This window comes from Arachis ipaensis, chromosome B8, assembly GCF_059453495.1.
Source record: "Arachis ipaensis isolate K30076 ecotype BB chromosome B8, ASM5945349v1, whole genome shotgun sequence".
NCBI lineage: Eukaryota > Viridiplantae > Streptophyta > Magnoliopsida > Fabales > Fabaceae > Arachis > Arachis ipaensis.
Window position 1 is genome coordinate 21,430,740 of NC_142443.1, and position 19,575 is coordinate 21,450,314.

General features: G+C 36.6%; 1 long non-coding RNA gene across 4 annotated transcripts; it reads left to right on the forward strand.

Moving 5' to 3' along the window:
- The first annotated feature begins 739 nt into the window (after positions 1 to 739).
- LOC148547413 (uncharacterized) lies at positions 740 to 15,021 on the forward strand. 4 transcript variants are annotated; one of them, XR_015895988.1, is made up of 5 exons: positions 742 to 1,585; positions 1,669 to 1,804; positions 1,916 to 2,062; positions 4,459 to 9,334; positions 9,446 to 12,268. It is a non-coding gene; the product is annotated as an uncharacterized LOC148547413 (long non-coding RNA). The 4 variants fall into 4 exon arrangements; XR_015895990.1 differs by lacking the exons at positions 4,459 to 9,334; positions 9,446 to 12,268 and adding an exon at positions 14,718 to 15,021 and having other exon boundaries at positions 740 to 1,585; XR_015895987.1 differs by having other exon boundaries at positions 4,459 to 12,268.
- Positions 15,022 to 19,575: the final 4,554 nt, after the last annotated feature.

Consider the following 19,575-nt stretch of genomic DNA (forward strand, 5'->3'; position numbering starts at 1 on the left):
CTAATAAAATAGAAAAATTCATTGGTCAATAACAACAGTAATGTTCACTGGTGAATGATCCTCCTATCATCAATAAGAGTAAGACCTGTGCATGATAAATTAATGATATTATAAAGTATATTTTAATAAGTATTATATTATTTTAAATTTAATTAAAATATATACAAACTAATATTAAATTTGATATATTTTTTATTTTCAAATATTTTTGTAGTATAAAAACTTTATTTTTTTGTGAATATTTTTTAATATCTGCTTGTTCTTCTTCTCCTAAACAATGATATTAAGGATATTAACAATTATTTACTATTTAAGACCCAGAACTTTGAAAAGTCTTTTTATGATCAAGTCTCAAATCATATAGTTATTTACAGCCTCAATTTCAGAAATTATTTTATTAAAGATAATTAAGGCAAGTTTTGATTTATTGGATTTGAGATAAGTTATGATTATTATCCAATTTTATAATTTTTGGATTATTTTCTATATTTAGATTATAAAGTTGGTAGTTGTGAAATAATAAGGATTTCTACATGATTTGGATTAAATAATTAGTATTTTAAATATTAATGTTGCTATTTTGGAAAATAGAGAAATTAATTATATTATTTCTAATTTTTAGATTTGGGCATTTTATTCAAAATAATTTCTAAAGTTGATGAGTAACTAGTACTTTCTATATACCATTAGGGTTGGATTTAATTTGAGTTTCAATTATAATATTATCCCCAATTTTAAGTGAAATTACTAAAATGCCCCTAACCCTAATTTTTGAAAATAAAACCCTAACCCTAAAACCCTACCCGGTTACCCGTTGCATCTCCTCATGCCCCAGCAGCCAAACACACAGTTTTCCAACTGAATGAAAGAAAGAAAGAACGGGTTAGGAGGAAACGGGAAGAAGCAGAGAGGGGGAGAGGGACAGAGAGCGGCGGTGTGAGAGGAAGAGAGGGACGAGGCAGCACCGGTGGACCTTGCTGCCGCCGTCGTGCTGAGCCGTCGCATTCTGCATCGTTGTACACCAAAGAAAGAGAGAGAAAGATCGGGTAGGAATCAGGGGACCGAAGGCGGAGGGAGTGCGGCAGGGGAAGCCATCGCCGCCAGTCACCGTCGCAAGGCTCTGCTGCATCCCCACCGCGCTTGGGTGTTGTTGAAGCCACACCTACTGCCGCTGCTACTAGGGTCTGCCGCCGTCTTGTCCCTGGAGCCTGAGCCGCGCATCTGTCACCGAACCAGAGGAGCTCATCCTTGCTGAGTCGCCGCCATCTTGCCTCTGCCGGCGAGCACGAAGAGAGAGGGAGACGGGAGTTTGCACAGCAGAGAGAGGGAGAGCGCGACAGGGGAGACCATCGCCGCCTGGGTCGCCGTCGCCGGGCCTCCTTGTCGTCGCCAGTTCTGCTTGTTCTATCGCCGGGAAACTCGTCGCTGTGGGGGTCTCACTGCCGCCGTCCTTGTTGTGGCTGGTGTCGTCACCGCGGAAGCCACCTGCGTCACCGCTGGAGGAAGGGAGATCCGCGCCGTTGCTGCGATTTATGCCGCCGGAATTGCTCTGCCGCTGCCAGAATTTCTGGTCGCTGCCGTTCTGGTGAGCTTGCTCTGTTACTGGTTCTTAGTTTCGCCAATTCAATTTGTTTGAAGCTGTCACTGAAACTATTGTGTTTAATAAAGGGGCTGTCATATGTTACGTTGTCGCTGCCGGAGGACCTGCGGCTCTACATTTTCGACCGCCGGTGGTGGCGCGGGTGTTGCTGGAAACACCATCGGAACTGCTGCTACTCAGTGTAGTTGTTCTTCCCTTGTTGCGGTAAGCAGGCTCATTTCGAAAAGCCCATTTTAGTCAGTATTTCTGTTTTGAAAGCCCTGCATTAGTGTTCAATTCCGTGTAATAAAGTGTTTATGATGTTGACGGTTCTAGGGATTAGAATCCGAGTTTACTTGTGGCGTTGAGGTTGTTTCTTCTATTGAAGAAAACACGCGGAGCTGAGGATTTGGTTGCCGTCAGTTCGGGTTGAGGCGGAAATTGACTTGATGAGGCGTTTGGACTATGGAATTGCGTTTTGAGGTAGGGGCGCTTTCCAAAAACTGTGTTTCATGTATTGGAATTATTACATATGGATACTGGTGCGAGATATTGTGTATTTGGTGATTGTATCTGCCTTATGTATTATTTGATTGACTCGAATGACTATGGATGTTGGTTTGGCTGAATTGTGGTGCGGCTTTGTGAAATGTAATGTCTGAAGTTGATTCTTTAGAGATTTGAAATATGAGTTTAATCCGTTGAGGATTAGTTTGAATTGAGTCAATTATTTTGATGATGTGAAAGATAGAATATTCTTGAAAGTCAGCCTGGGTCGCTTTAATTGATTTGGTTTTGATAAATGATTTAATGCTGAACCGATTCTTTAAAGCTTTGAAAATGAGTTAAATCGGTTGATATTGAGTTGATTTTGAAATGGTTTTCTTGAGATATGCCACTGAGGCAACTATTGGATTTAGTTTGCTTTTGAATTGATTTCTGGTTTTGAGCTGTTGAAAAGGAAGGAGAAACGGTTTAGTTGGGACCCGAACCGGGTGGCAAAAGTCCAAGTTTTAGGGGAGGTGCTGCCGAAATTTCTGCAAAATCCTAGTCGTGTTTGAAAAGTTATTTAAAAAATGGCTGGATTTGGGAAATTGTATTATGTGATTTATTAAGAGAATAATTATGTTTTCAAGCTTAATTTATTTAATGAACTTTATGCGTTGAGTTCGGCCCATTTAGAAATGAACTATTTTTACCGTTTGAACCACTGAAGGAAAGAATGATGCTCTACTATTGATTTCAATATAAAAAGGGTCTTTTAGTGATTTCAAAGGAATCTGGACTTTTGATTGAGTAATTAAGCTTGAGGCATTTTGGAAGAGTTATAAAAATGGGTTCCAAAAAGAAACCTGAAAGTGGTTTGATTCAAATGAATCGGTTCTGTTTCAAATGAGTTGATTTTTGGACCGGGTTGGAACTTGTGATTTTGTATGGTCGGTTTCATAATAAATTCAGTTTTATTTACTTGGACCGAGAATCTATGATTTTAAGAAATTGATATAAGCTGACCTTCCCTAAAGACTTGGGATTCTGTCGAGAAACTTTTGTTATAAAATTCCATTGTTGGATGGATGATTTTGAATACCTTGAAATAAATCATTAACTTGCCATGGTTATGGAAGTTTTGGAAAGAGAAAGCCGAGAGTGGCTTTGTTTTAAAAAGGGAACTTACTTTGAATAAAAGTGGCTTATGAGCCTGAGATGATTGGAGAAATGAGATCTTTAAAGCCAAGGCTGAAAAGAGTTGAAACTTGATTTCAAAGTGAAATGAATTGAGAAAACGATTTATGGCTTAAATGCCGATTTCGTAAATCTGATGATTTTGAATGTGGAAGTGCTGTTTTGTTGAGAGCCGGAATGGCTGTGTATGTTTATACATATTGATTGGTTCTGGATTGAACCGTGAGCCAGAATGGCTGTGTATGATAAGAATATTGGCTGGTTCTGGAATGAACCGTGAGCCGGATGGCTGAGATGGATGTTGATCCATGGATGAGATTGATTGCATGTTTATGCTGAATCATTGATAAATGTGAATGTTGCACTTCCACTATCGGAGATAAGAGTTTCCCTGGGAGGAAGCAGTGGCTAGCCACCACGTGCTCCAGGTTGAGACTCGAAGCTCTTTTGACCCTATCTCGTAAGTGTGGCCGGGCACTGTGAAAGCCCGGATGAGCTCGCCCCCGTAAATATTCACCAGTGAGGGTGATGGATATGGATCATGATTATGATCAAGTTTATGATGAGTATAACTCGAGTTGGGGATGCACGACAGAGGGACAGTCCAATGGTTAGCTACCAGGACTTGTCGGGTTGGCTCTATAACCGACAGATGATATCATCAGCCACTAGGGACAGGCATGCATCATATGCATTTGTGTGACATTGGTTGGGTGTGCATGTTATACTTGGTTTGCCTATGTGATTAATTGCTAACTGTTCTACTTGTAATAACTGTTTGTTTGTGCTTGAACTTCCTTCTTGTGTTTGCATCTGGGACTCTGTTGGATTGTGATGATTGGTTGATGGTTGGATTGTTTGGGCCTAGGGCCGTGGTTGGAATGAGATGAACCGATGGTTGATTTCGGTTTTGTGTTTCTGGTTTGGAATAAAATATGAAAGGCTATTTTGTTTCAGTATAGATAAACCGTTTTGAAAGGCTTTTGAGTTTTTGAGAATTGAATGGTTCCTCTTTCAGAAAAGATTTCCGACTTTACTTTTATTGTAAACCGTTGTTTTTGAAAAGAGGTATAAGACGGTTACGAATCACTGGTGCGGTTATCTTCATGTATCCTATTACAGTAATTCCCAAAAACCCTCTACTGAGAACCCTTTCGAGGATGATGTTCTCACCCCCTACATTTTTCCCCTTTCAGGATATGGGCGCAGAAGTTACGAAGAGTTTATTTAATTGTTGTTGTGATGCTCTGTATTGTTTTAGTTATGGTTTATTGTACCCTCGCCTTTATCTTGATATAATCTGTAAGAGGGATAGGAATTGTATTGATTATTACTTGTAATATTATTTATATATAATTATGTATATATATATGGATGTACTCTTTATGAGTTTTGTAAGTTGTATGGTATTTATGGATGTATGTCATCGGATGAAAGTATTTTTGGGAGCAGTATTGCGGTTTAAAGTTTCAAACAGGCTCATATTTTAGTATTAAATAATATAAAAGTCGTCGTAATGTCCAAACTATCAGAGTCGCGCAGCCGGAAGTGTGAGCTTTGGTAGTTAGGGTGTTACATTATGGTATCAGAGCAGTTCTTCCTGTAGAGCCTGAGGAATGGACTGACTATGCTTCAATTGCATGCTCTGAGCGTTTGTCATGTATTAGGTCTTGTCGAATGACGAGAATTAGAGCTTTATGCACATGACGGTCTATTGATTAACGCTGTTAGTCTTGCATTGTATAATTCCTGATGTTAAGTTTGGCCGGCTTAATACTAGTGAATTATGTATATGAGAGTACTAATGGGTTATCATAGATGATATACGAGTTTTGAGTAAAGCGAATCGCGGGTTTTGGGAACGCTAGAAACTAATTCTCGAGGCTATTCAGTTGTGTGTCTTGAATTTTGTTCGAGTCGACCTGTTCTTGCATATCCTAACTTGAAGTTCTTGTTTGCTACTCCTCTTGAAAAGTAGTTTGATGTTCCACTCTATTCCTCTATTCATATGTATTCTTGTTTGATCCTAAGTGCATATGCTTGTTTGAAATCCTTGTTGTATCTGTCTTTCTCTGTTTGAGTTTTTCTTGATTCATGTATTCCTTGCTGTAGCTTTGAACTTGTCCTATTACGCTGTGCATTTTAACTCATGATTCCGAGTTCATGCTTAGAGAACTTGTTGATTCAGTTTTCCTCTTATTTGACAGTGATTACAGCTAATTTTGAGATTTTATGAAAATTGCTGTTGAATAGATATATACTTATTTGTATATATAAAACTTTGAGATTACTTATACAGTTTAACAACTATTTATTTCTAATACCTCACCTGTACTTTTACTGGTTTGCGGAACTGCATTTACTTCAAATACAATTTTACTTTCTATTAATTTTACTATATTTCCAATGCACATCTTCATTTGATTATGTATTTGGAGTATTCTTCGAAATTCTGGAAAGAAAGGGGATTTCTCGCTTTTATCCCGGTTGAGTTTCATTTGATAAACTTTACTTAATTCATTTTGATTTGAGTCTGATTTAGCATACTACATGGTTTATGCCATTGTTGTTCTTTTGAAAATGTTGGACTCATAGCTTTCTTCTTATGAATGGACTCGTTCCTTCTTAAGCTTTTCACCTCTATGAATGTCATACGTGACTCTGTTTTTAACTATTCTTTTACATCTTGTGAACATTACCATTGATCTTGGTTTGTCCTCTCTTGTGAATCTCATCCTTACGTGAGTCAGTTTGATTCGTTTCAAGTTAGTGCATTGTTTATTCTCTCATTATCTCTACAAGAGTTTTTAGTCAAAAATTTATCCTTGAGAAATTACAAATGATTGAGTTGTCTTTTCCTATGACTTTTGTATTCTTTTGAATCAATTGAAAGCTTGTTTGATGTCTCATGCCTAGTGGATCTTGTTTGAACTATCTTGATTTAAGATCCTTTCTTGTATAGGTTGACTCCTTTTCAAGTACATCCTAATCTTCTTGAATATTATTGTGACATGGTGATTTCAAGTATACTTTTGGAATCTTGTTTTGAATTTTATAAAGCAGATTGAACTCTCTTTGAAGAAGTTCCAAATCGAACTTATTTTTCAGTTGCTTGGTTATAATTGAAACCATTGTTCAATTTTTGACAAAATTGTTTTAAAGTTGACATGCGCTATTTTAAATGAGGTTTTGGAAAGCTTCCTTGTTTAGTGGAAACCGGTTTGTTTGTAACACACCACTTATTTCCTTACCAGATTGTAAGCGAATTTTTATCTCGGAACTTCTTTTCTAAAAAGAGTTTAACTTCCTCTTTTGTCCTTACTATAAATGTTATCCACGCTTGTTTGAATATGGACTTTGAGAATTTTTTTAACAAGCATTTGAGTTTTCTTCCGAGTCTTCTGAACTACTTTTGGCTAAGATTGTGCACCTGACTATCTTTCTAAAATATTTGAGGAAATATTTTGGCTCTTAGCCAAACTTGTGTGCATATTGTTTTAAAACTCTACATAATCTACTTCAACGTGAAATTGATTTAGAGCAAAGCCACATTTATGCTTTTGTTACTCTCTTGAAGAATGTTTATTACTTGACTTTCTTCTAAACTGCGAAGTGATTTTTTCGCAAGTTTTTGATTCTTTTATGAACAATGTATTTGGAAGTATTTTTAATCATGCTCTTAAGTTCTATGAGCTTTGCCTTGGGTTTGAGATATTCTCTTCTGTAAACCTCATACTTCTTCGACTTAGTTTGAATTTGTTCCAAACCAATGCGCTGATTTTCTTCCTATGGATCCTATTGGATTTCTTTGATCCAAGGGTTATCTTTGAAGTTGTCAATTGAATTGTGTTTAGCAAACTTCATTGCTTGAGCATCCTTGTTTATCTAGAATTGGATACACTCGCTCAAATCTATGAGTATTATTGTTGACATTTATCTCTCATTTCTAAATCTTGTATCCTTCTGAGTAGACTCGAGAATTATTTTGATATCACGTGCGACTTGTAGACATAGTAACGCGATGCGTTAGTTCTTTAAGACGCGATATGTGTATACGGAAGTTGAAGCGGTAGGTGTGCAACGTTATAAGTTGTGGGTGTTTTGTTCCTTGCGAACGGTTTGCGGTTGTTAGGCTTATGATTGGTCATGAGGTTGTAAAATGATTGGTGGAGTTGGGGAAATTGAAGTTCTGAAGTGGGAACAAGATTTGTCAGCAAACGTTATGCCGCTGTTTAAACACCAACATGCTTTGCAGCCTTTTACCACACTAATTAACACCTTGCTTTGTGAACGCCTATCTTGAATTGCACCTTATTTTGGCACCTCAAGTTTTTGTAAAGCTTTGAGATTATATGACCTTGGGCATTGAGCCTATCTTGTAATGTTTGCTTTGCAACCATACTCCTACCTTTGTATCTTTATGCATACGACCATCCAAGTATTTGAAAACCGTATATATGTTTATATGTTGAGATATTTTTGCTTCTTCCTTAAATGTGTTAAGGGTGAACTGTTATGAAATTTCTTTCGTTTTGTATCAATTTTCGAGGGCGAAAATTTTTATAAGGTGGGTAGAATGTAAGACCCAGAACTTTGAAAAGTCTTTTTATGATCAAGTCTCAAATCATATAGTTATTTACAGCCTCAATTTCAGAAATTATTTTATTAAAGATAATTAAGGCAAGTTTTGATTTATTGGATTTGAGATAAGTTATGATTATTATCCAATTTTATAATTTTTGGATTATTTTCTATATTTAGATTATAAAGTTGGTAGTTGTGAAATAATAAGGATTTCTACATGATTTGGATTAAATAATTAGTATTTTAAATATTAATGTTGCTATTTTGGAAAATAGAGAAATTAATTATATTATTTCTAATTTTTAGATTTGGGCATTTTATTCAAAATAATTTCTAAAGTTGATGAGTAACTAGTACTTTCTATATACCATTAGGGTTGGATTTAATTTGGGTTTCAATTATAATATTATCCCCAATTTTAAGTGAAATTACTAAAATGCCCCTAACCCTAATTTTTGAAAATAAAACCCTAACCCTAAAACCCTACCCGGTTACCCGTTGCATCTCCTCATGCCCCAGCAGCCAAACACACAGTTTTCCAACTGAATGAAAGAAAGAAAGAACGGGTTAGGAGGAAACGGGAAGAAGCAGAGAGGGGGAGAGGGACAGAGAGCGGCGGTGTGAGAGGAAGAGAGGGACGAGGCAGCACCGGTGGACCTTGCTGCCGCCGTCGTGCTGAGCCGTCGCATTCTGCATCGTTGTACACCAAAGAAAGAGAGAGAAAGATCGGGCAGGAATCAGGGGACCGAAGGCGGAGGGAGTGCGGCAGGGGAAGCCATCGCCGCCAGTCACCGTCGCAAGGCTCTGCTGCATCCCCACCGCGCTTGGGTGTTGTTGAAGCCACACCTGCTGCCGCTGCTACTAGGGTCTGCCGCCGTCTTGTCCCTGGAGCCTGAGCCGCGCATCTGTCACCGAACCAGAGGAGCTCATCCTTGCTGAGTCGCCGCCATCTTGCCTCTGCCGGCGAGCACGAAGAGAGAGGGAGACGGGAGTTTGCACAGCAGAGAGAGGGAGAGCGCGACAGGGGAGACCATCGCCGCCTGGGTCGCCGTCGCCGGGCCTCCTTGTCGTCGCCAGTTCTGCTTGTTCTATCGCCGGGAAACTCGTCGCTGTGGGGGTCTCACTGCCGCTGTCCTTGTTGTGGCTGGTGTCGTCACCGCGGAAGCCACCTGCGTTACCGCTGGAGGAAGGGAGATCCGCGCCGTTGCTGCGATTTATGCCGCCGGAATTGTTCTGCCGCTGCCAGAATTTCTGGTCGCTGCCGTTCTGGTGAGCTTGCTCTGTTACTGGTTCTTAGTTTCGCCAATTCAATTTGTTTGAAGCTGTCACTGAAACTATTGTGTTTAATAAAGGGGCTGTCATATGTTACGTTGTCGCTGCCGGAGGACCTGCGGCTCTACATTTTCGACTGCCGGTGGTGGCGCGGGTGTTGCTGGAAACACCATCGGAACTGCTGCTACTCGGTGTAGTTGTTCTTCCCTTGTTGCGGTAAGCAGGCTCATTTCGAAAAGCCCTTTTTAGTCAGTATTTCTGTTTTGAAAGCCCTGCATTAGTGTTCAATTCCGTGTAATAAAGTGTTTATGATGTTGACGGTTCTAGGGATTAGAATCCGAGTTTACTTGTGGCGTTGAGGTTGTTTCTTCTATTGAAGAAAACACGCGGAGCTGAGGATTTTGTTGCCGTCAGTTCGGGTTGAGGCGGAAATGGACTTGATGAGGCGTTTGGACTATGGAATTACGTTTTGAGGTAGGGGCGCTTTCCAAAAACTGTGTTTCATGTATTGGAATTATTACATATGGATACTGGTGCGAGATATTGTGTATTTGGTGATTGTATCTGCCTTATGTATTATTTGATTGACTTGAATGACTATGGATGTTGGTTTGGCTGAATTGTGGTGCGGCTTTGTGAAATGTAATGTCTGAAGTTGATTCTTTAAAGATTTGAAATATGAGTTTAATCTGTTGAGGATTAGTTTGAATTGAGTCAATTATTTTGATGATGTGAAAGATAGAATATTCTTGAAAGTCAGCCTGGGTCGCTTTAATTGATTTGGTTTTGATAAATGATTTAATGCTGAACCGATTCTTTAAAGCTTTGAAAATGAGTTAAATCGGTTGATATTGAGTTGATTTTGAAATGGTTTTCTTGAGATATGCCACTGAGGCAACTATTGGATTTAGTTTGCTTTTGAATTGATTTCTGGTTTTGAGCTGTTGAAAAGGAAGGAGAAACGGTTTAGTTGGGACCCGAACCGGGTGGCAAAAGTCCAAGTTTTAGGGGAGGTGCTGCCGAAATTTCTGCAAAATCCTAGTCGTGTTTGAAAAGTTATTTAAAAAATGGCTGGATTTGGGAAATTGTATTATGTGATTTATTAAGAGAATAATTATGTTTTCAAGCTTAATTTATTTAATGAACTTTATGCGTTGAGTTCGGCCCATTTAGAAATGAACTATTTTTACCGTTTGAACCACTGAAGGAAAGAATGATGCTCTACTATTGATTTCAATATAAAAAGGGTCTTTTAGTGATTTCAAAGGAATCTGGACTTTTGATTGAGTAATTAAGCTTGAGGCATTTTGGAAGAGTTATAAAAATGGGTTCCAAAAAGAAACCTGAAAGTGGTTTGATTCAAATGAACCGGTTCTGTTTCAAATGAGTTGATTTTTGGACCGGGTTGGAACTTGTGATTTTGTATGGTCGGTTTCATAATAAATTCAGTTTTATTTACTTGGACCGAGAATCTATGATTTTAAGAAATTGATATAAGCTGACCTTCCCTAAAGACTTGGGATTCTGTCGAGAAACTTTTGTTATAAAATTCCATTGTTGGATGGATGATTTTGAATACCTTGAAATAAATCATTAACTTGCCATGGTTATGGAAGTTTTGGAAAGAGAAAGCCGAGAGTGGCTTTGTTTTAAAAAGGGAACTTACTTTGAATAAAAGTGGCTTATGAGCCTGAGATGATTGGAGAAATGAGATCTTTAAAGCCAAGGCTGAAAAGAGTTGAAACTTGATTTCAAAGTGAAATGAATTGAGAAAACGATTTATGGCTTAAATGCCGATTTCATAAATCTGATGATTTTGAATGTGAAAGTGCTGTTTTGTTGAGAGCCGGAATGGTTGTGTATGTTTATACATATTGATTGGTTCTGGATTGAACCGTGAGCCAGAATGGCTGTGTATGATAAGAATATTGGCTGGTTCTGGAATGAACCGTGAGCCGGATGGCTGAGATGGATGTTGATCCATGGATGAGATTGATTGCATGTTTATGCTGAATCATTGATAAATGTGAATGTTGCACTTCCACTATCGGAGATAAGAGTTTCCCTGGGAGGAAGCAGTGGCTAGCCACCACGTGCTCCAGGTTGAGACTCGAAGCTCTTTTGACCCTATGTCGTAAGTGTGGCCGGGCACTGTGAAAGCCCGGATGAGCTCGCCCCCGTAAATATTCACCAGTGAGGGTGATGGATATGGATCATGATTATGATCAAGTTTATGATGAGTATAACTCGAGTTGGGGATGCACGACAGAGGGACAGTCCAATGGTTAGCTACCAGGACTTGTCGGGTTGGCTCTATAACCGACAGATGATATCATCAGCCACTAGGGACAGGCATGCATCATATGCATTTGTGTGACATTGGTTGGGTGTGCATATTATACTTGGTTTGCCTATGTGATTAATTGCTAACTGTTCTACTTGTAATAACTGTTTGTTTGTGCTTGAACTTCCTTCTTGTGTTTGCATCTGGGACTCTGTTGGATTGTGATGATTGGTTGATGGTTGGATTGTTTGGGCCTAGGGCCGTGGTTGGAATGAGATGAACCGATGGTTGATTTCGGTTTTGTGTTTCTAGTTTGGAATAAAATATGAAAGGCTATTTTGTTTCAGTATAGATAAACCGTTTTGAAAGGCTTTTGAGTTTTTGAGAATTGAATGGTTCCTCTTTCAGAAAAGATTTCCGACTTTACTTTTATTGTAAACCGTTGTTTTTGAAAAGAGGTATAAGACGGTTACGAATCACTGGTGCGGTTATCTTCATGTATCCTATTACAGTAATTCCCAAAAACCCTCTACTGAGAACCCTTTCGAGGATGATGTTCTCACCCCCTACATTTTTCCCCTTTCAGGATATGGGCGCAGAAGTTACGAAGAGTTTATTTAATTGTTGTTGTGATGCTCTGTATTGTTTTAGTTATGGTTTATTGTACCCTCGCCTTTATCTTGATATAATCTGTAAGAGGGATAGGAATTGTATTGATTATTACTTGTAATATTATTTATATATAATTATGTATATATATATATGGATGTACTCTTTATGAGTTTTGTAAGTTGTATGGTATTTATGGATGTATGTCATCGGATGAAAGTATTTTTGGGAGCAGTATTGCGGTTTAAAGTTTCAAACAGGCTCATATTTTAGTATTAAATAATATAAAAGTCGTCGTAATGTCCGAACTATCAGAGTCGCGCAGCCGGAAGTGTGAGCTTTGGTAGTTAGGGTGTTACATGTCACCTTAAAATTAATGCAGAATATTGTAATTATTGTTGTAGAATAAATAAATAAATAAGATATAATAAATATAAAATAAAAAAGTGTAAATAAAATACTCTAATTTTGATATTCACTAATATTATTATCTCACTATAATAATAGAAGTAACTTATATATTTATTAATATTATATATATTAGTAACGTATGAAAGAGAGAGGAGAAATGTTAGGCAATATAAAGAGAGAGAGAGAATTATCATTGATTGTTTTTTGTGTATCTTATTTTAGAACAAACCCCTTATTTATATACATACAAGGGTCATATTTTTAACTCTCAATTAAATATATTCTTTCTTGAGAATGCTGGCGCCCATCATAAATGGGCATCTACCTTGCCATTTTTATCACAACACTTCCTTTTGGATGTCAATTTAGGATTATACCTCATTAAAACCTTACTAAAGAAAAATCCAATGAGAAAAAAAAACTTTAGTGAAGGAAAAAGAGTACAATATCCTTTGGGGACTACCTCATTAAAAACCTTCTCAAGAAAAATCCAATGGGAAAAAACCTGATCAAGGAAAAAAGAGTACAGTCTTCCCTTCTTGCCGATATTATTTTATATCTCGAAATTGACGCATCCCAATCTGATGTACCAATCTTTCAAAGGAGGATTTTGAGAGTAACTTTGTAAATAAATCTGCCAGATTGTCACTTGAGCTGATCTGTTGGATATTAATTGTCTCTTGATTTTGAAGATCATGAGTGAAGAAAATTTTGGGAGAAATATGCTTTGTTCTATCATCCTTGATGTATCCACCCTTAAGTTGAGCAATGCATGCTGTATTATCTTCAAACAAGACAGTTGGAGCTATCTTATGATCAATTAGTCCACATGATGACAGAACATATTAGATCAAACTCCTGAGTCAAAAATACTCATGACTTGCTTCATGAATCGTTAGTATTTCGGCATGATTAGAGGATGTTGCCGGTATCGTCTGTTTCGTGAACCTCCATGAAATAGCTGTACCACCATATGTGAATAGGTATCCTGTTTGATATCTCCCTTTATGTGGATCAGACAAGTATCCAACATCTGCATAGCCAACTAATTATGACTTGGATTCATATGGATAAAACAAACCCATATCAACCGTTCCATAAAGATATCGAAAGATTTGTTTGATTCCATTCCAATGTCTTTTAGTTGGAGAGGAACTATATCTTGCTAGTAAATTCACAGCAAATGATATATGTTGTGTATTATTAGCAAGATATATTAACGGTCCAATGACACTAAGATATGGTACTTCAGGACCAAGGATATCTTCATTTTCTTCTTTAGGGCGGAATTGATCCTTTTCCACATCCAAAGACCTTATGATCATTGGGGTACCTAATGGATGTGACTTATCCATATAAAATCTCTTCAAGATCTTTTCTGTGTATGTTGTTTGATGAATAAAGATCCCATTTTTTGTATGCTCGATCTGCAGGCCAAGACAAAATTTAGTCTTTCCAAGATCTTTCATCTCAAACTCTTCTTTTAGAGTTTTTATAATTGTTGGAATCTCTTCAGGAGTTCCATTGATATTTAAATCATCAATGTATACAGCAACTATAATGAATCCAAATGCAGATTTCTTTATAAAAACACATGGACAGATATCATCATTCTTGAATCTATTTTTTGCCAGATACTGTAAGACGATTATACCACATTCGTCCTGATTGCTTTAAATCATATAAAAATCTTTGCAATTTGACTAAGTATAACCCATGTGAACATTCAATGGATGGTTTAGATATCTTTAGTTCTTCAGGAACTTTCATATAAATATCATGATCTAATGATCCGTATAAGTAGGTTGTTACCACATCCAGTTAAATGCATATGTAGTTTATGATATACGGATAAACTGACCAAATAACGCAATGTTATTGCATCCATTACAGGGGAATATGTTTCTTCATAATCTATATCGGGCCTTTGTGAGAAACCTTGTGCCACAAGTCGAGCTTTGTAGTGCACAACTTCATTTTTCTCATTTCGTTTTCTCACAAATACCCATCTGTATCCAACCGGTTTTACATCTTCTGGTGTACGGACTACAGGTCCAAAGACTTCACGTTTTGCAAGTGAGTCTAACTCAGCCTTCATGACTTCTTCCTATTTTGGCCAATCATTCCTTTGTCAACATTCTTTGACTGATCTTGACTCAAGATCCTTACTTTCATGCATGATATTTAATGTCACATTATATGCAAATATTTCATTGACAATTGTCTTATTTCAGTCCCATTTTTCTCCTGTAAAGACATAATTTATCGAGATCTCATCATTTTTACAATTTTCAGGTACCCGAATATTCTTAAATGGAAAATATTTGGCTGCTGGCTAATAGCTAATTGCATAGGAGAGAACTGATGGTAACTTGTTGGCCTCAAACGAACAAGTGCTGCGGCATGTAAAATAGCATGCCCCCAAGTCGAGGTTGAGAGATTTGTTCTCATAAGTAAGGGTCTAGCAATTAATTGGAGGCGTTTAATAAGTGATTCTGCTAACCCATTTTGTGTGTGAACATGAGCTACTAGATGTTCAATACTTATTCCATTAGCCATACAATAAGCACCAAAAGCTTGGGAAGTAAATTCACCAGCATTATCAAGATGAATTGCTTTGATTGGATTTTTTGGAAACTGTGTTTTTAATCGAATAATTTGAGTAAGTAATCTCGCAAACGCCAGGTTGCGAGAAGACAATAAGCACACATGTGACCATCTCGAAGATGCGTCTATTAGGACCATAAAATATTTAAAAGATCCACATGGTGGATGAATAGGTCCACAAATATCGCCTTGAATCCTTTCTAGGAATTCAGGGGACTCAAATCTAATCTTTACTGGCGATGGCCTTAAAATTAACTTTCTCTGAGAACATGCAGCACAACAAAATTCACTATATTTAAGAATCTTCTGGTTCTTTAGTGAATATCCATGGGAGTTTTTAATAATTCTTCGCATCATGGTTGTTCCCAGATGACCCAATTGGTCGTGCCAAGTTATGAATTCATTTGGGCTAGTAAACTTCTAGTTTACAATGGCATGTGATTCAATTGCACTAATTTTGGTATAATATAACCCAGATGAGAGTGAGGGTAGCTTTTCTAATATAACATTTTTATTTAAATCATGAGTTGTGATACATAAGTACTCATGACTTTCCTCATTCATTGTTTCAATATGATATCCATTTCGGCGAATATCTTTGAAACTCAATAAATTCCTTAGAGACTTAGTAGACAATAGTGCATTATTTATTATGAATTTTGTTCCTCCAGGAAACAAAATTATAACTCTTCCGGAGTCTTCTATCACATTGCCTGAGCCAATAATAGTATTAACATATTCTTCTTTTGGCACAAGATGGGTAAAATATATATTACTTTTGTGAATAGTGTGCGAATTTGCACTATCTGCAAGACAAATATCTTTACTATATGTCCTTCCCATTCTCTTCAAAGACAAATAATAATAAAATGAGTAGAAATATTTACGTAGTAAAATTATTTCCTTGATTGAAAATATTTTTCTAAGAAGTATAGTATATACTAAAAATTTTATTATTATTATCTTGGCACATTCATTAATTTTGAAATTAATAAATATTTTATTAAACATTATTTATATACATTATACTTAAAATTCAGATGCATAAGAAATAAAACTTAACAAGAAGTTCTTTACATTATTTATTTACATGAATACTTAACAATCTCACATATTAAACTATTCCACCATTGATCAAATGACCAATATTTCATTCAGGATCCTCAAAGAAATCAGATACATCATAATGAGTGGTGTAATTTTTACCATCATTTGAAATGAAATTCTTTTCCTTTCCTTTATCATTCTTTTTTAAAGATGCTTGATAAAAATCGATTAGTGCCTTGGGGTACGACAGGTACGCAACCCATGGCCCTTTCCAGCACAACGGAAACATTTATTCTCTGTTGATTTATTTTGCCCATTGTTTCTTTCTTTATCTCACTTCTGGTGAGATCCTTTCTTGTGAACATAATTCTTTTTCCTTCCATAATTTTTCTTATTACCAAAACCTTGCCATTTACCTCTTTTGGGGTTATGATTTGCCGCATTTACTTTAGGAAATGGGGCGGCGCTAGCTGGACGCGATTCATGATTTTTTAAAAGCAACTCATTATGGCGTTCGGCAACAAGAAGGCAAGAAATTATTTCAGAATATTTTTTAAATCCTTTTTCTCGATACTGCTGCTGCAGGAGCACATTCGATGCATGGAAGGTCGAGAAAGTTTTCTCTAACATGTCATTATCAGTTATCTTTTCCCCACATAACTTCATTCGTGAGGTGATTCGAAATATTGCTGAATTACATTAAATTATGGATTTAAAATCTTGTAGATGCAAGTGCGTCCATTCATATCGACCTTGAGGAAGAATCATCGTCTTTTGATAATTGTACCTTTCTTCAAAGTCTTTCCACAGATCTGCATGATCTTTTAATGTGAGGTATTCATTTTTCAATCCTTCGTCAAGATGACGACGAAGGAAAATCATAGCTTTGGCTTTATCCTTTTGGGATGTATTATTTTTAGCCTTGATGGTATCTCCAAGATCTATTGAATCAAGATGGATTTCAATATCTAGTATCCATGATAAATAGTTATCAAGATGGATTTCAACATCAAGATGGATTTCAACATCAAGATGGATCACTGTTGGGCAAATCGCGGCGGTTTTAAACCGACTCTAAACATTGCGACACTATTTCTGGGTTTTGCGGCGGTTGTGTCAGCGGTTCTTGAGAACTGCTGCAAAATCATATAACCACCCCCTAATAGGCGACGCTTAACGAACCGCTGGATTCTGTTTCGCAGCGGCTTAAAACCGCCGCAAATCACTCCAAGAACCGCCGCAATTTTCCGATTCCTTTGTAGTGTTAAGAGCATTAAATTTAAGATGAGAGAGTTTTGACATAATAAAAATTTGTTACCCGGAGTCTTCCTAAAATTTGATGAGAGCCTAGTGCTGATAACGTGTTGTAGAATAAATAAATAAGGAAGATATAATAAATATAAAATAAAAAAATATAAATAGAATACTCTAGTTTTGATATTCACTAATATAATTATCTCACTATAATAATAGAAGTAACTTATATATTTACTAATATTATATATATTAGTAATGTACGAAAGAGAGAGGAGAAATGTTAGGCAATATAAAGAGAAAGAGAGAGAATTATTATTGATTATTTTTTATGTATCTTGCTTCGAAATATATACATACAAGGGGTTACATTTTCAGCTCTCAATTAAATATATTCTTTTTTTAGAATGCTGGACTGCCCATCATAAATAGGCATTCACCTTACTATTCTTATCACAACAATTATACATTAAATTTTATTTCTTGTAATTGATAATTTTAATGGCATCTTAAGGTAAAATTTACATTATTATTTTTCATTCATTGCATAATCAAAAGAAATAAAGAAAAGAGAGAGAGAGATCCGAGAGTGAGGAAGCGGTGAAAAATGTTGGCTTAAAATGATGTATGAATTAATAATGTTATATTGAAAGGAATTGTGCGGGAGCGGTGAAAAATGTTGGCTTAGCTAATTTATTAATTAATTTGGTTGATTCTGAATGAAGGGCTGGTTTGGATTGAGATAAGTTGAGGAAGGATGAAAGTGAGGGTGGTGAAAATCTATTTTTAAGAGGAGGTTCTGACCAATTTCCTGTAAAAAATAACTAGAAAAGTGATTTTGTTTTCAAAGTTCGAGTTATACATTTATGTTAAAAAAAATGATTTGAGTTTGAAAACATTAAAAGAGTTTGAGGAACTGGGATTTTATTTTAGAAACCTGATTCACAGGCTTATTTTGAGAAATGACTCTATGTAAAAAAAGATTTGGTTTACTTATTTGTTCATATTAGGAAAAGGGCTTTGTATTGAAAATTAAGAAATGGAAGAGATTTTGATATTGGACTTGGTTTGTTGACTCATTGGAAATGATCTTGGAAAATTAAAAATGGGGTTATAGTATTGAATTTGACTTGCTTGGATTATCAAGAATGATTTATGAGAACGGGAAATAATTTGGTTGGACCCTTGAAGGGTGGCAAAGCTCGAATTTTAGAGGGAATGCTGCAGAAATTTTTATAGAACTTCGAGGCTTTGCTTCAAGCGTTATTCAAAAGAAACTTTGATTTAAGACACATTCTACTTAGCTTTTGGTTTATCAAAGAAGTGTTATGTTTTAAGTCGACCCTATTGAGAAAAGATTCTTGTTTTAAGAGATGATTTGAGTTTGATTTATTAAGAAAAATGAACTTTTATTAAATGTTTTGAGGTTATTATAGGTGAATGAATGTATGGTGATGCGGAGGTGTGAATAATAATAAGGTGATGTGGAGGTATGTATAGTTAAGTGGTGATGCGGAGGAATGAGTTTGTAATTGGTGATGTGGAGGTATAATGAAAAGAAAGAAAACGAAAAGTCACGAGTGAAATAAATAATCGAAATAGATTATGATTCATGAAAATGAAATGTGAATGGGCCTTGCGCCAAATTGCTAATGCGAAAGGGCCCGCCTAACTGATAGCCTGAGATTGCTAATGCAGGAATGTTCGCCTAACTGATAGCACTGTTTCTTACTGTGATGCACATTAAGATATTATTATGATGAGGCCTAACTGACACGGGTAACCGTGATGCCAAGGTGTCTAACTGACACAGTAAAGAAACCATATTCGGGGTTCGCCCCGAGTAACGTCGGGTTGCGGGAAGATAACCGACGCATGAGCTCATGGCCTGCTTAGGAAAGACATGCATCATATTGTTTGCGCATTTGCATTTGGATGTATTTTGATTGTTGTATTTTCTTTGTGACTGTGCTAATTATTCTATTCCGCATTGCTTGTGTGCTTAATTGGCTAAATTGTTGCTGCAAACTTAGTAATGTGATTTAAAGAAAGGGATTTAGATAAGACTAAGTAAGAATTTTAAGGATTTAATAAAGAAAATTATTTGTATTTTATTCTGTATTTTTACGGCATTCACTTTTTCTACTGAGAACAAGCGAGGACGACGTTCTCACCCCTACAGACCTTCTGTTTCAGCGACAGGTTTAGGAATTCAATGCGAGGAGCCGTGGCCGATCCACGGAAG